Source organism: Sturnus vulgaris, chromosome 19 (genome assembly GCF_052056855.1).
Source record: "Sturnus vulgaris isolate bStuVul1 chromosome 19, bStuVul1.hap1, whole genome shotgun sequence".
Taxonomy (NCBI): domain Eukaryota; kingdom Metazoa; phylum Chordata; class Aves; order Passeriformes; family Sturnidae; genus Sturnus; species Sturnus vulgaris.
Window position 1 is genome coordinate 12,413,096 of NC_142261.1, and position 16,863 is coordinate 12,429,958.

Sequence of the window (16,863 nt, forward strand, 5' to 3'; positions counted from 1 at the left end):
CATACAGTATTGTAAATTAAAGATATGTATAAAAATAAAACATTAATGATCCGTCACAGTTGCAACAAAACCCAGATATAAATCTTGCTGCTGGAAAGGAGCTCCATTGCACAAGGCTTAGCTAGAGCTTCATTTTGGAACCAGCAATGTTCCTGCCACCTCCATCACTGCTGCCACTCTCCAGCTTTCCTGTGTTTTCTGTAGCTTAACACTCACAGGCCTTTTGCTTTATCACTTGTCTCTCAGTTTCCATGTGTTTTTTGGCAGTCCTGCCTCATGCTGGCTCCCAGCTCCCCATTACCTCACGCTTTAGGAGCCATGGACTGTGCAGGGTGGCTTGGACAGCGTGTGGCCCGGTGGCGTGGGGCCACACATGTTCCTACAGCTGAACTGAATGTCACCAAAGCAACACGGGAAACATCAGAGCCAGAAGACCTTGTGCACCAGAACGGCTTCTGTAGATCACAAAATATTCTGAGTTCAAAGGGACCCACGAGGATCATCAAGTCCAAACCTTAAATGAATGGCCCTTACAGGGATTGATTGAACCCACAGCCTTGGTGTTATCAGCACCGTGCTCTGACCAACTCAGCTAACCTCAGGTTATAGTGGAACAGGGTGTTTCTCCTGGGTTTTTGAGGATCCTGAGGAGGATGGGGGGCAGCGGGTGCTGTGAGGTGTGGGAACACACAGCTCAGCCCACCTCAGCACACACTTCCACTGTTACCCGACTCACAGATTGGCCGAGGTGGCTGCCTCTGCTGAGATCCTGCCTATCCCACAGCCTCGCTCAGCCAGTGCCAGGCTTACGGACCTTATAGGGGGATCATGGGGAAGGGGAGAGTTGGCTTCACAGAACCACAGAACAGCTGGGGCTGGGAGGGACCTCTGGAGATCACCCAGTCCTACACTCTGGAGATGGTTTCCTGGAGCAGGTGACACAGGAACACGTCCAGGGTTTGGATTATTCCAGAGAGGGAGTCTCCATGCCCTCCCTAGGCAGCTGGTCCAGTGCTCTGCTCAATGGCTAGCTCTTCCTCATATTGAGGTAGAACTTCTTATGTTTTAGTTTATGGCCATTGCTCCTCCTTCTGTCTCTGGCCACCACTGAAAAGATTCTGGTACAGTCCTCTGACACCCCTTGGAGATATTTGCATGGATTGATGAGATCCCCTCTGAGTTTTCCCTTCTCCAGACTAGCCAGGCCCGGCTCCTGCAGTGTCTCCTCCTCAGGGAGATGCTCAGTCCCTTACTCATCCCTGTTGGCCCTGCCTTTCATCCTCTGAGGGGCCGAGGGATGGCAGCCGCCTCCTGAGGGCACGGCGAGCGCTGAGGCGAGCGGGGCGGCGACCTTACAGATTAGAAAAAAAACCTTAAAAACTTTTCACCGTCCAGACCGTCAGACCTCGGAAGGCGCTGCCCAGAGAGGTGGGCCCAGAGAGGTGGTGGAGTCCCCCTCCCTCGGGGCATTCAAGAGGCGCCTGCATCTGTCTGGGTGATGTGGTGTGGTGGTTCAGGGGTTACGGTGGCGGTGCTGGGCTGACGGTTGGAGGAGACGATCTTAAACCGCTAGATGATCGTCCAGCCTTGATGACCACCCGTGATTCTGTGATTCCCTGACTCCGAGATCCCACGGTCCCCTCAGCGCCGGCCGGGGCCGCCCCCCCCTTTCCTCCCCTCCCCTCAGGGGGGAGGGCGGGAGAGGCGCGCGCCCGGCCCCGCCCCGCGGGGGGAGGAGGGAGGAGGCCGCGCGGCCGCCATGTTGTTGTGTCCGTGAGGCGGCGACGGCGGCCCCGAGCCCGCAGCGACCCCGGTCCCGGCAGGACGCCGCGCCCCGGCACGGGCGGGGGCTCCGCGCCATGCCCTGCCCAGCGGTAAGGACTTGCCGGGGTGCCCCTTGTCCCGCTGGCGGGGAGGGCTGGCCCGCCGCGCCGGGGCCTGGCGGAGCGCGGCCGCGCTGTCACTGAGGGCCGCACACGCCCCCTCGGCTGCGGGCGAGGGGCGGCGGCGGGGCCGGCACGGCGCTCTCGGCCCCGCTGCGCTCCGCGCGGCACGGCCGGCAGGAGGAGGAGGAGAAGCCGGCCCGGCTCCGCGGCCGCGGTGCGGCGGCCTCTTGTCCCCGGGCGGACGGGCGGCGATGCCGGGCGGCCCCGGGCCGGGCCCTGCGCTGAGGAGTTCGGGCGGCCGGGGCAGGGTGGGCTCCCCGGGACAGGGGCGCTCCTGCTGCCCGTGGCTGTGGGCCTCGCCCGGCGCTGCCGCTTCCCTGCCCGGCCCGCGGGGGTGGCCGCTCTCCGCCGAGCCCGGCCGGGGATCGTCCCGTGCCGCTGGCAGGCGCCGGCCCCTGCTCGGCTGCTCCGGCCGCTCGGGCCGTGGTGTCAGCACAGTTCAACTGCCCTTGCGCGTGCCGTGCGTGCGGCCGAAATTCCCGTTTTTATAAGTGGGACTTGTTAAGGCTTTTTATTTATATGGTTTGGGGGCTTTAATTGAGCCTCTTCCCCGTGTTCCTTTTAACAGTCGTGTTCTTTCGCTGGGATATGAGCAGATGTTGCCCTTTCCTGGTAAGTACTTTGCCCCCCAACATGGAGTTGAAGTTTGTGCATTGAAGTTGTTCCTGCTCTTGCTCTTTTAGAGAGCGTTTTTAGATCAGCAGATGAGACCTGGTGTTTCTTCACAACTTTATACAGGAAACTGATTTCTTTCCTTTCTGTGCACACTTCCCTTACTGTGGGAAGGTTGGGTGTGAGCTTGTAACTCTTGCAGACTTGAGATCTTACAGGCACTTTTCTGTGTGCTTCACGTGTTTGTTTTCTTGCGTGATGTAGCCATGTGCAATAAGGCTTTCTTTTAGAAGAAAAGAACTTGGCTAGTGAATCATGTCAGGTAGTGCCGAGTGGAAGCGCAGCTTGGCTTTCTGGTGAATATAAAGGCATATTTATATTATTTATATTATGAAGCTGAGTCTGCTGGGAAGGGGTGGCAGCGTGACGGAAGGAGCTATGACAGGTTTGTTGTAGTACTTGTCATGCTTTGAGCTTCAGATAAAGAACTGAGATGCCTTTTGTCTGCTACTAAAGCATGTGGTATTTGGAAATGAACTTTTTTGGTGGAGATGAAGGAGGTTTTATGAAGGAGTACTGGGAAGGAGGCTGACATTTGATACCTGCTTTGCTTCAGCTGTTACTGATTACAGTGGGTTTAGGAGATAGAAGTGGTGCTTTCTTTCCTAGCACAGGAAATACTAGGCTGTAAGGGTTGAAACTTTGTGCAGATAAGTGAAGGTGGGGCATGAGGTTCTAAAATGCTTCAGTGACAAGGGGTTTGTGCCTGCTTTGGAGCTTGGGGAAGGACAAAGGTGCACTGACAGTGATTTTTTTTCTGGGTGTTTGCACTGTAAGGTGCTCTTGTCCCACTTCAGGTTTTAGGAATGATAAATTGAAAGCCGAGTTCTCTCATTGGCAGTGCTATAGGTGCCTGCCTGAGCTACTGTTAATATCTATTGCATGAACTGTGTGCACTAGCAGTTATTAAAATATCAATGCTAACCTGCTCAAGGAACAAGCCATGCAACCCACAAATGGTACCACAAAAGTGGAATAGGTCAGCTTGATCAGCTCTCATTTTATTTTATTTATTTATTTTCCATAAAAATGGCCATCTGCAGCTGGAGGAGACAGAAATGGAGCCTGCCCAGGCTTCTGAAATAGAGGATACAATATTTTATCTCAGATCTCAATCCACCTACGTGCAAGCCAGGATGATGGAGAGAAGTATGTTGTCAGCTTGCAGGAGTAGGAGGAACGTGGCTGTGCAGTGCTTTACTGGCAAGTAACCTGGAAAAAAGGAGTAACTTAAGGAGAAGGGGATCTTTGGGCTGCTGGAGTAATGGGCAGGAGCCTGGCAAGGCTGATGGGAAGAGGAATTGTCTCTGTGGAGGAACTGGGTTGGCATCCAGCATGGAGTTTGAGATCTTTTCACCTGCACAGCTCAAAGGGCTGTGAAGGCTGTTCCTGCTCTGGTGGCTTCCTACTGGAAATTGTAACTGGATACAACAGGACAGGACTCTTCCAGTCGGTACCAGTGAGTCGGTACCAGTCTTCAGAGCAGGTGACTCCAAATATCCAATTTAGTGCTTATCAAATCCTGTGAACCAGAATGAAACATCCAGACACCTAAACCTGCATGTATTTCATAGTAACTTTCACTGGCTGAATCAAAGTAATGGCATGTTTCTCTCAAAACAACCTGTTAGATAGTGAATTGTCCCAGAAATAATGTGCAACTGTTCTTCATTTGTCTCCAGCCTGAGTAGCTGGTGGTGTAAAGATCTGCCTGTGAGATCCCATGTGGGTTTTAAACTGAGAAATGAGCTTCGTGTCTTGTAGCTTCAGCCTCTTCTAGATATTAGTGCCATAACTTCCCAGTGCTGTCAGGAAAACTTCAGGGATATGCTTAGGACTCAGTTGGTGCTGTAATTCTTGTGAAAAACCAGATTGTTAAAAGGCAAGTATTTCTTTCTTTGTGGTGCTTCAAAATTTCAGGGTGACTGAGTGGTTTGCATGAAAGACATCAAAGTGAAGAACTCGAAGTGAATTCAGTGGCAATTCAGGAGTATGAAATACTGACATTTTACTGGGACTGTTTACTGTGCCCAGTAAAAAGTTGGAGCCCTCAGCTCCTGCTGCCTTCCAGCTTCTACCTCGGATGCATTAGCCCTGAATGGTGCAGGATTGCTGAGTGCATTGACTTGGAAACGTGTCAGCTTCTTGTGGGATGGGCAGAGGTCACAAACCACAGCCTCCTTTGGTGTCAGCTGGCCTTATTTGGAGGGTAGCTTTAGCAAAACAGCCCAAACTTTGTCCCTTTGCTCTGAGCAGTTGAGAAGCACTGAGAGAATGGACTGGATACCCCAGAAATCTAAGGGTAAACTGGAGCATGAGTTCCTGTTCTTCCCCTCATCTGCTTAATAGTTTCTGGTAGTGGTGTCAAGGAGGTGACCCCCAGCTGGCTGTAGGTTTTCTAGGGATAATGTGTCATCCCTTAAGGAAAGCCTCAAGTCCATCCCTGGTGCTCAGAGCTTGTAGTAGAAGGGAAGAAATGCAGCATGATCTTATTGCAAGCAGGGGTATCTCTGACGTTCAGTCTGTTCCGAGGTGTCAGGTTGTGCTGCTCTGAGCCACAGGTGCTCTGTTCTCCTTCAGGAAGGACCAGTGTGCACCTGGAAGTGAGGCCTGGGCCTGCACAGCTGGGGAGGAAGGGAAGGAGGGCAAACAGGTGGCTTTCTGGAATTTTGGTTGAAATGGGAAAGCTGTTTCTGGAGTCATGGATGTCCAGCAGGAAGCACTGTTTGTAAAGGCTTCACTTAAGACACAGTTGCTGATTCCTGGCTTTGGTTTGTCTTCTGAAACTCCTCAGACTTGGAATCTCCATGTGAAGTCTGGAAAGCAGCAGCTGTTTCCACATGTGAGTGTGGCTGCAGGTTTAGCTGGTAGCTGGATGTGTGCTCTGTAGGGCTTCCTGGGGGCAGCTGGATACTTCAGAGGCACTGTTCTTCCTCTGGGGTATTAATGCTGAAAATAGTTGCAACAAGGTAACCATGGTAAGATCTATCTGGAAGTTTTTCTGGAATTTCTGCGTATATATGCATGAGCGAGGCAGCTAATGACATTGTAATAGCTGTCATGGTGGTGGTGGAACTCTTCCAAATTCTGATAAAAAGGTGGAGGAAAACCTAGGCTCTTTAAAAGACTTCCTAAATAGGGTGTTCTTGACCTTCTTGGGGGAACTGGATTTCAGAAGACTTGAAGCTGGATGTTCCTTGTTCAGTGATACTGTAACTAAACTTATCCAAGCTGCTATACTGAATTATTGCCATTTCTGAAAAATGAATACCTTGAGCAAAACTCCAGTGGAAGTTGATTTTGGAGTCATAAATGCATTATTTTTCCTCTTGAGTAGGAATGCAGTGAAGAGCTGTAAAGCAGCATTGGTGAGCTGGCTTGGGGGCAGGCAGTTGTACATAACCACTCATGCCAGTAATGAAATGTGTCCTCAGTAACACAAGCAGATAGACACTAAGTACTATTTACCCCCTTTTTAAAGAGAAATTGAACCGAAATACTGAACTGTAAATACTTCAAAATGCAACTTTGCAGTTGGGTGTTAGTTGAAGGAAGGCAGAACATCAAAGAAACTGAGCCCTGGGAGGTGACGAGCACAGCAAGTTGTCCTTTGCCTTGCTCAGCACATCTTTTTGCAGCATTCATTATGATGGGCTGACACATCCTGATGGAAATGCGGCTGGGGTTGCTGTAGAGAGCTTCACCCGAGGTGCTGATGGAGCTGATGCTGTCCCTACTTGTGTGGCATTGGTTGTTCACCGAATGATTCTGCAGCGTGGTGGGGGTCAGCTTCAGAGCTGATTCTGTATCTGGTGAAGCATTAGAACTAGTGCTGGATGAGCTTGGCTTGGACAATTATCCTGTTACCTGTGGAATTAGCTTGAAGCTGGAATGAAATCAGAGACTTGGTGTTAGTCCCTGGCTACTTGGGAAGGGCTGGGCTTTCCAAAGGGCAGCCAGAACAGACCATCCCCCTGCCTGCGGTGTGTTCTTCAGTGGGAGAGCCATAACAGGGAATGTTCAAATGTTTGGGCTTCTGGGACTGGACAGCAGGGAAAGCTGCCATGGGGCTCAGAGCTTCCAGAATGTGGCCTAGAAGGCAGTGGATATCCATGTGGGAAAAGACCTGTATTCTGTTACTTTGAAATTCAGCTGTCTTCTTCCGTCCTCTGTGTGTGTTGATCTCAAGCTGTGTGTTCTGTGCTCCATTCTATTCAATTTTATTCCAAAAGCTCCTGCATCATCTGCAGCGACCTCATCTTGGGTTAATTTCAGAACTGAAGTAACTCTTTACTGGGCTGTTCTCTAACAGATATACCAGATTGAACCTCTCAGGTCCTGCTTGGTTTAACTCTTACTAGGATAAGAATTGAAAAATACTTTTTCCACTGTAATCTCTGCTTCCTACTTTCCAAGGGAACATCATTGTCCAAGTAACTTAGCTTTCTGGATGTGTTTCTGCCTTGCTGTGAGCACACCAGGCCCATGGCTAAGCCTTTGGCTTCTACCAAAGGCTCTTGTACCCTATTTTTAGCAAAGATTTTCGTCAGGGAAAACCAGCGAAAATGGTATAAATCTTTCTTTAACTAAGATTTCTGAAAAGAAAATAGCATGAAATAAATCTCTAGGGTGCCTGTCTGTACGATGAAGTCTTTTGTATATACAAGTCTAATAGTCTCTAAGTATTTTGGATTGTTCTGGTACTCTGAGGTTTAGTTTCTGGAACATGTAATCAGTATGGGGGGAAGTAATACACTTCAGGTTGAATTTGTGGAGGAAGGCTGCTGTATTGCCATGATTAAGTCTTTGTAGTTTTTCTTTCGAATACCAGAGATTTGTGCACTGGTACGGACATTATTTATAGAAACACTGGTAGAACAGTTTTGTGTTGCCCTTTTGTGGGCCTCATTTGCTTCTCCAAGTTTGGGACTGCAAACTAGGGCTGTAATCAAAGCATTAATTCTGTGGTGTTACCTGAAAGGACAGAGAAATAAAAATAGTTTCTTTTTCCCTGTACCTTTAAAGGAGGTTTTTGACTTCTCTATCAACCGGGAAAGGGCAGACTCCTGACAAAATGAGACTTGTTTTCTCCAATGCTGCTTTTTCTGCTTGTGGAAGTGCCTGGGGGAAGCTGCTGCCAGGCACCTGAGGGAGGAGAGGACAGAAGTCCTGTCTGTGTAGGTTGATATGGAGTCTGTGAAGACAAGATGCACTTGGTTGGTTTCCTGAGTGCCCTTGGAGAGCAAAGCAAAGGCAGGAGTCGCTGCAGGGCATCTCCCCAGCTCACCCTGAGAGCAGCCTTTCATGTAGGGCTCATGTGCATCATGAGACTCCCAGGCCTTGTGAGTCTGACTTCTCAGCTCCTCTGAGCTTTGACTGTTCTGGGCAAGTAGGATTCTTATTTTTTGGGGTTTCTGTACAGCTGGTGGCAGGATTCCAGAAAACAGATGGAAAATCAGATGTTCCCTTGAGTGTCTTCCCTGTCAGGTAGAGTTTAGAACTGTCTAGGTCAAGGGTAGACTACCAGAATACTGATTTTGGTTTTTCAGTTGCTAGGAGTAATAGTTGAAAGTATTGAGGAGTTGAGTGAAACTGAAGGGTAGATTAAAGAAACTGTAACAAAAAGACTGAGGACATAGAGATTAAGAACAATCTTATTGTTTAAGAACAATAACTGTGCTGGTGGAGCTATGGCTGTGGAGTCTTAATACCTTCCACATCCTACACAAGATGCTACCTAAGTAAAGTAAGTTCAGATACTTTTGAAGTGAGGCATCAGTTTTGTACAGGAGATGTCAGAAGGATCCAGTCTAGCAGCTGATCTGCCATTAAGCTCTGTCCTGTCACTCTTATGATATCCCTGTGTCCATTCAAAATGAGTTTCAGTCCAAAGCTGTGGCTGCCATTAGGTCTGGAATTGGTGGAAAGTTTCCTTGGTGTTTCTGGGATTGGAAAGCATTCCCCTGGAATATCCTGTCCGGGAGTTAGGAGGGACCCAGCAGCCTGACTGTCCCTGTTCTCCTTGCAAGTGGATGAGGACAGGGAGAAGCCAGTGGCTGTGGCTGTCTGAGCTCATCTCTGGGAGCTGTAATTGACCTAAATGTACCTGGGAAAGCTTTATTTGTTCCATTGCTATCTGCAAGCGTGTAATTGCTATCATGGAAACTTAAAGCAGAGAAACACGAGCTGCTGGGAAGTTGTGCTGGTTGCTGCATCCTTGTTGGGCTGGAGATCTTTGCTTGGCCATTTTCAGACCTAGTGCTGGAAGTGCTGCAGCTGGAATTTGCCCTCAGTTTTACCTGCATCCAGCCTTTGGTGTCTTCTCCAACTAAAATTACTGTTGTCATAGCTGACTTCTGCTGTTCTGTGGGTCTCTAAGTTCAGGTTTTACAAATACTTGTCTGTCTCCTGACAAAGAACAGATGAACCAAAATTAGAGGCAGTGAGAAGAAAGCTCACCTGCCTTAGCACAGAGCAGCTTGGCTTGAAATTTAATGTGAGCACATTTCTCTAAACTCTCCACAGTCAGGCTGCTGTGGTCTGACCAGAGTAGAAACTCCTTTATTTTAAGTGTTGTGACCTGATACCTTTGATTTCTTTTTTATTGTTGTATTTGAGGTTTTTTTTATTTCCTTTTTATTTGCTTCTGAGAACAAATACTTAGTGTAGTGCAGGCATGGTTGAACTTTTGATCCAAGAAACCTGACCAAAACGTCTAAGCAGATTGCATTTCTAAATTGTTTTGATTATTTTCCTTTAATAAATGGAAGCTTGAAAGCAAGTGAAGTGTACTTAATGTAAACTTGCAAATTTTCTGCCATTGCCTGCAGAACTTTTCTTTCCATCTAAACACTGTTACATGGTTTTTTAAGAATGGATAAGCTTTTCATCAAATTCATGACTAATCCTTATCAAACAAATGTTCATCTTTACAATTAGAGAACAGGAATGCTTAATTGTGTGCTGATTGGTGAACATACTAGTCATGAGTACATTTGAGAATTCAGATTCTTAATTTTCTCTCACTGCCAGTAGCAGGAATTTGCTGTGAACAGGGCATTATATTCTGGTTGGATACCCATTATAATTAAATTATCATCTTTGTCTATGTTCAGTGAACCTTTCTTTGAGTAACTTCCAAAAGAATGCACCTTTTTGCGCTTTGGGAAAATCTGAACTCTCTGAGGAAAAAGGAGGAAGATGGATCAAGGTAAATATTTTGAGGTCTGCTCAGCTTTCCATGTAGGTTTGCCTGGTGGATTATGGTCAAGGCACAGTTGTGTTCTAATGCAGAATACAATAGCTTGCTTGTTTTCTTTTACTTTGGGCTGGAATCTCTTAATCCCTTCAGACTCAAGCATGAGTATCACATGATTTGGAGGTGTTTGGTTAGTGTACTTCCCTGCTGCAGAGCATCCCTGGATGTAACAGATGAGTAAATTGGGGCTGCACAGAGAAGCCACATGGAAATTTTCAGTTTTGGAGCTCCATGGCCAAGTGTTTAATTTTGTGCTAGGTTGTGTTCTGGCAAAGCCATCTGGTCAGTTAGACTTGTCAGTATGGAAGGATCAGACACCTGCTGTAAAATTCCAAATTCACTATAAAAAGGATTCCAGCTTCAATGGACTGACACTGTACCTGCCTGTTCAGAATCCTACAGTGTTCAAATCATCACAGGGGGATTTGGAGAGAAACCTCCTTGCAGGAAAATGCTGGTACAGCTAATTGTAGGTCCTTTTAGAGTCTGTGACCACATGGGACATCAGCGGATATAGAGCTGTATAAGTAATTCACATAAACCCTTGTTAAAGTAAACAAATAATAAATATTCATTAACAGTGAGTTTCAAAAAGCAGTAGCTCCCTGTATAGCTGTCTAATGGTACCAATGTGCCTGGTCACTGTCATGCTGCTTTTGTCCCCTTCAGTTCTGCAGGCTTTAGAAGCTGGAACCAAAATGCCTTGCACTTGTCAAACTGGAATTTTGGCTTCTAAATGGCAGGCTGAATGCTGACACTTGATGAGGGTGAATGCTAAACACTGACCTGGGCAAGGGGTTTTCTAAAATAGAATAGGATTCCCTGAAGTGCTGAAATGTAGGAATGAACTGAGGATGGCAAAAAGACTCCAGTGAGTTAGAAAATGTTGTCTTGACTCTTGGTGCTGCTTTTGCAGAATTTGGTGTATTAAGCACAAGATGAGGGCAGTAGCTTCAGTCCCTGGTTCTACCTGCAGCTGGAGGCAGCTGCTTCCCAAGGTGTTCATTTGCATCAGAAGAATTGCAGAGGTAATTGGGCCACTGGAATCGTGGTGCCTCTATACTTAGCTCATTACTCCAGGCAAATTATCCTTTCCTTCTCCAGTGTTGACTGGCAGGCTGGAGAGCTGTCTAGCTTTCCATTGCTGGGGCATTCCAACTCCTCTCCAGTGTTTTCATTGCACAGGCACCTCTTCCTATGAACTCTTGGAGGGCTGGAGATAACTGAGCAGCACAAAGGTCTGAGGGTGGGAGCTGTAGAGTAATTCACTGAGGAGACAGCAGTGCCAGACCTGCTGTTGTAATCAGCCTGGAGTAGGAAGCAATCTGGAAACCTGCTGGGTGCTCTGCTCACCTGTGCAGGGTAGTTGGATTCATCACTGCTGATGCCTGGGCTGGGTGGGTCTGGTGGAGGAGTCAGCCCGGGGAGCTGTGGACAAAGGGTTTTGCTTCTTTTGACAAGTGTAAGACTGGAACAGCAAAGACAACAAGAGCTATTTCTTGCTGTCTTTGTGAAGGCTGTTTTTTTACTAAGCTGTTTGTGTACGGTCCCAGTTGTGCTCCCCTCCTTGCAGGGTCACGCCCAGAGAGCAGCCCCATTAAAACTAATGGTGCTGTTGCATCATGCCCCAGCCCGCCGTGGTCCCATTCAACACTCAGGTATGAAGACTTTTCCTCTTGCATAAGGCACCTTCATTTGCTCAGGTCGGGGAGGAAGCACTTGGCAGCTCCCTGAAGAGTAAGTTGCAAGCTGCTGTGCCCTGTAGCTTATTTTTCTAAACATTAGTATTTCAAGTTATTGTCCAGCTTTCTAAACTGTATGAGTGCCTGAGGCTGGACCACTGCTCACAGAGGCAGGGATTACCTGAGCAGCTCTTGCTGGATGCAGATCCTTTCCTGTTTCTAGCATGCTCCTCTCTCTGCTTTGAATACCAAATTATTTAATATTCAAAGCAGAGACCTAATAGGGCTCAGCCTCATGTACTTGAACATATTTCAAGATCCCCAGGACTGCAATATGGCTTAATCTACTTTGTCTCCTTTCAATTTTGAAGTATTTCTAACTACTGTTAGTTGTTGTTTGGTTTTTTTTTTCTCCTGGTTCTTCCAGCAAAATTCAGGTTTTAGTCTCCTCATCAACCCTTATTGCCATGTGTCAATCCCAGCAGACCAAACTGTGTAGTAGTTAGGAAATGATTTTTCTATAAATATGCTGAGGGTCTAGTAATGTATATTGAGATAAACTGACTTCACGAAGTCAAGGAGTGGTCGATTAAAACATGCCTTGGCCAGAGAAATTGGTCTGAAGTGACTTGGATCCTGAAAAGGACAAGAAAAGACTGCAGGTTTTTGTGCAAGAAGTGAGCAGGTGGGCTAGGGAGAATCTAGTTTAGCTTACAGCTTAGAGGAAGGCCTAATGCCAGAACACCCTCAAAACCTAATTTATGTGCTTCAATTCCACAATTTTTATGCTGCCTCTTGCCAAGACAATTAAGGAATTCCTAGAGCTAGTCTGAATTTCCAGGCTGGGTTTGAAAGGCGACAGTCACTTCTGCAGATGCAGAGAACACTCCAGTCTCTTCAGGTAGGCTGATGAGTCTTGATGGTTTCATTGCTGGTATGTTTGATTTTCAGGAGGCTGGACATGTGGCTTTGGAGCACATTTGTGGTGCACTTCAGGTGTACCCAGCTGGGCTTTTGCTGGTTGTGAAAGGTCAACTTTTAAGCTTCAATGGATTGATTAACAGTAAACTTTAAACTGGTGTTGCAGCACCTGTTTTCTGGAGCTTCAAACCTCCTGCTTGACTCTGGAAAACTTAGGAGGAAGAATTTAGGTCCCTGTGTGGGGTTGCTGTTCTTAAGATCTGCTTAACTATTTGTAAAGAATTAAAATGTGGAAGGTGAAGGAAAACCTTGGGGTCAGTACAGAGAGGGTTTGTGCAGCTATGTGAAGATAATTTTGGTAGGACAACACTGTGCATCCATGATGCCTGCAAAAGAAAACACCACCAGCACCTTGACTGAATAGCTATTAGTCAAGTTGTGCCATTGTATTCTTCCCTGGGTCACCCTTTGAGTGCTGTTGAAAGACTTGACTTTGCAGGGTTTGTACATGTTAAAACAAATTTGATGGCTTGAAACTTGTCTGAGGAATCTGCTGCTTGTGAGATGACTCCTGAAGGGCTGTGACCCCTAAAAATCATGACTTGGCAACTTTGATTATTTTTAAAATAACATTTTAACCAGATGTCAGAGATTAAACAACAAACTGAGAGTTTGTTGCATATAAGAATGTGGAAGAGAAAGTGTGAACCTCCCTGTGGAGCTGGGACTTCATAGATCATGCTGGGTGAGTGACAGCTCAGCCTCTATGTGGAATTCAGAGCATCTTTGCCATGTTATAAAAAGCTTGTTGCCTGGTGTTGGTCTGTTCCTCCAACACTGAGCTTTTTGTAACCTTTAAACTCTAAGTATAGGGTAAGAATTTATCCTGTTAAAACCTGCATTTGTTTGAAGAGTTAACTCCTGCTTGTTCACCTCTGTCCTACATCTCTAGATCTCAGTTATTTAAATACCAAGGTGTGTGTCACTCAAAACCTACCTACCCAGTGAGTTCTTCCTTAGCAGAAAAGTAAATGTAACCTGGAGTGAACAAGCAGCTGAGCCCATCTTGCTACACCTTTCTCCTTCTTCAGTTTTGCTTATGGAACTGCTAAATCAGAATTTAGGAGTTGCTCTGCTGGTGAGTTTTTGTGGAATCCTGGAAATTTCTTGAAGTATCTGAGATGAGTGTCTATCAATTATCTTGAAGTGATATATTTTACATTGTATCTGATGGCAATTTTACAGGCGTGCTTTTTGGGGGGAAATGGGGAAAAGCCTTTATTAATGTCTTATCTACACAAAATAGGCTGGGTGAGTGCTCTGTCATATGCTGGATATATGGAATATCTTCAAAATGAAGTAGGTTGGATGGAAGGGTCAGAATGCTTCAACTCTGAAATAAGGAATTAGTCTTCTAGTTTGTCTAGTTAGGTGTGTCCTACTTTGAAGCATCACGGAATTTTCAAGTGGAGAAGTAGCAGATTTGTTTGGTGTTACACAGTAGGCTTAAATTATGTCCTTTTTTAGTACATTGAGATAGCTTGGTGCAAGCCTTTTACAGAACTGCTGCTCTTACTGAGCTGCTGGAGGGGAGTTAAGTTCATCACAATTCCAGCCTTGTTCTTTCTCTTCCTTCCAGTGCTTTAACTCCTTGTCACAAGTGACAGAGTGACAGTGCTCCTTGCAGACCCATTTGAGGTAGAAATCTGCAGCTCCACCTGTGTTGTGTCAGCCCATTGCCTGTTCAAAGTTTAACACAAAGTCTTAGTGCTGTGCTCAGCATGGCTACACTGATACTCTGAAGAGGATTTTAACCCTTCTAGAGCAGGCTTGCTGCATGTGAAGCATTTCACAAGTATTTTTGCAGTGCTTTGCTGTGTTTCTGTGGTGAAAGGGTGCCTGTGCTGATGGTGCTGGCATTGGGCAGCCTTCACGGGGACAGAGCTGTACCCTGGGATGGGAGCAGGGTAGCAGGGCTGCTCCATGCATCCTGTGGCTCTGGGGGCTTGGGCTGACCTTCTGGCACAGGAAGGCCTCAATACTGAAAGGAGATCCACTCCTGGTAATTTCAAATTATCCTTCAAAAATGCAGCTCCTGAAACTGTTTTGTATTGGAGGTTTGCTTCAGATGTACTTGAGATTTATGTAGGAAGTGGAAGCAGATGGATTCCTTTTCCTCAGAGCTTTTATTAATTTTATTAACTGAAGCAGTTGAATTGCTGGGTTTTGTTTAGTATTTGTGGTGAGATTTGATATGTTGCTTGATAAACGTTCATGTGTTTTGCACAGATAAAATGTGCTTAGTCCTTGTGGGTTCTGGAGTGGTGGGCTGTTGGATTTGTGGATGTTAAGATGCTTATGTATTTAACTCAGCAGTGAGAACAAATGCACTGAAACTTCATCCTGGAGAGTTACTTAGTAACGCTGTTTGTCCCTGAGCTGCAAAAAATAATGCTGAGGAAATGAGCAAGGTTAAATGGAAATTGTACAAAACAAAGTGTATTTATTTCGGAGCCTCTGCTAGAGATAATAAAACCTTCAGTGGTTGCTGTGCTCAAGCACAGACTTCTCTTTACCTATAGAATCAGGACTTGCAGTTCTTATCTCTGAGTTATATTTGATCTTGGCTGTAAGCAGAGTGATTCCTCTGAGCTTCCCATCAAGCTGCAAGGTGTGATTGCCTGCAGAGCTCTCTCAGGGAGGGCACAGCATGGCTGGCTGTGCTGGGTGTGAGTTTCTGCAGAGCTCTGGCAGCCCTCTGCCATGGGATCACGTAGCAGGCTGGGAGGTAAGGCCACTCTGCCAGCACACTTAATCTGTTTCTGATTTGTCGGGATCTCAAAGACACAAACAAAAAGCACTTTGTCTTGGCCGGGCCGGAAGGCTGACACTTGAATGGCTCTTTGCATTGTCTATTCAGTGGTGTTGGAGCACTGCTCTGCAGTGAGCACATTGTTGTGTGGCACTCACTCCTCTGGGCAGTTCCCAGCTTTCCTGAGCATCTCAGAGCAGCAGCTTCACACGAGCCACTTGTGTGAGCAGCTCCAAGGTCAGCCTCGCAGCGGAACTCGGGGACACTTCCATGGCAACTGGTGGCCCGTCAGCACAATGGGGCTGTGCCAGGGCTGACTCTGTGCCTTCATCACCCCCTGGCTGCTGGGGCTCCTGCCCCTCCGTGAATGAGAGCTCAGTACCACTGCAGGTACTTTTTCATGGTGCTGAAGAAGCTCCATAGGATCTCTGGAGCTGTGGTGGTCTCTCCAGAGAATCATTTATGATTATTTATGCTTTATTGCTGGGATAATCTGACAGAATATTCTGGAACTATTGGAATCTATGGCCTAGTTATTATTTAGTTTTAATATTATAATCTTTCTTCTGAGCATTTTCCAATTGTCAAGTTACAGGAAAAAAGCCTTGAGTCTTTACCACATTGTATAGTTTTCCTGTGGCCATTTTCTGAAGCTGTGGTTGTCAGGGCTTTTAATTTCTCATACATATGAGAGCTGTGTGAGAATTTTCCTAATACTTGCAGGTGATCATGAAGTATTTAGTTTATCTTTACATAGTTGAGCTTGGTTTCCTACTATTTATTCCATGCTGTTTAGGTTTCTGTTTGCATTTACCTCAGTTTAACAATAATAATTAACTCAAAGCACTGAACTGTTGCAGTTATCATATTGGGAGAACAAACCAATAAGCATAATGCAATAAGCATTACTGCAACTTCCTGGTAATGAGCATTCCAGTAGCAGAGTACTTGATTTAATTTTTAAGCCTTGAGAAAATAGTGGTCATGATAAAATGACTTTAGAACTGACTTTCACTTAGGCAGTTGCTTAATGCTAGGAAAAAGCTTGGGGTGTGAGGAAGAGCTGTAGTGGCTTTATTGTTAATAGAGGGAATGTCTGAGCTGCTGTTCACATTTGAAGCCCCAAGCTGCAGTGTGCAGCTATATTTTTAAATGATTGATGCTTCCCCAGACAGTCTGCATGACACTGTTTACTCTCTTCTAGTGAGTCTTAAGTGTTTTTAAGCTGGAAACTGCAGAGTAAAAGACTCGTGGATATTGCTGCCCTGTTCTCCCACCAGACCACGCAGCTGAATCAAGTGTGTATCTGTCTCCTGAAGTGTGTGGCCAGAATAGGTGAGAGCTGCTCACTGAGGGATAGAATGTGGGACTGCTGAAAAGACACATGGAATCTGGCTGTTGGTGAGGACAATCTGCCTTAGGGTCCCAGGGGCAGTTTTTGTATGCACTTGCTGTGGATGTGGCACTGAGGATGCTTCCAGGAGAGACCAGTCTCCCTTGGCTGTGCATGGCTGTGGCAGTTTCCTTGGCAGGAGAGCCTGGTTAACCAGCACAGCTGTAGAAGGAGCCCAG

At 46.5% G+C, this 16,863-nt stretch overlaps 1 protein-coding gene across 3 annotated transcripts in view; it reads left to right on the top strand.

The window, feature by feature from the left end:
• Nucleotides 1–1,736: 1,736 nt before the first annotated feature.
• MTMR3 (myotubularin related protein 3) overlaps nucleotides 1,737–16,863 on the top strand; it is a 73,359-nt gene continuing 58,232 nt past the window's right edge. For 2 of the 3 annotated variants that reach the window (XM_088175900.1, XM_088175903.1), the window contains exons 1-2: nucleotides 1,745–1,874; nucleotides 2,515–2,558. The gene's annotated coding sequence lies outside the window, so the exon portion shown is untranslated. Of the gene's footprint in view, nucleotides 1,875–2,514; nucleotides 2,559–16,863 lie in introns of all 3 variants that reach the window. The other variant, XM_088175902.1, reaches the window with a different exon arrangement.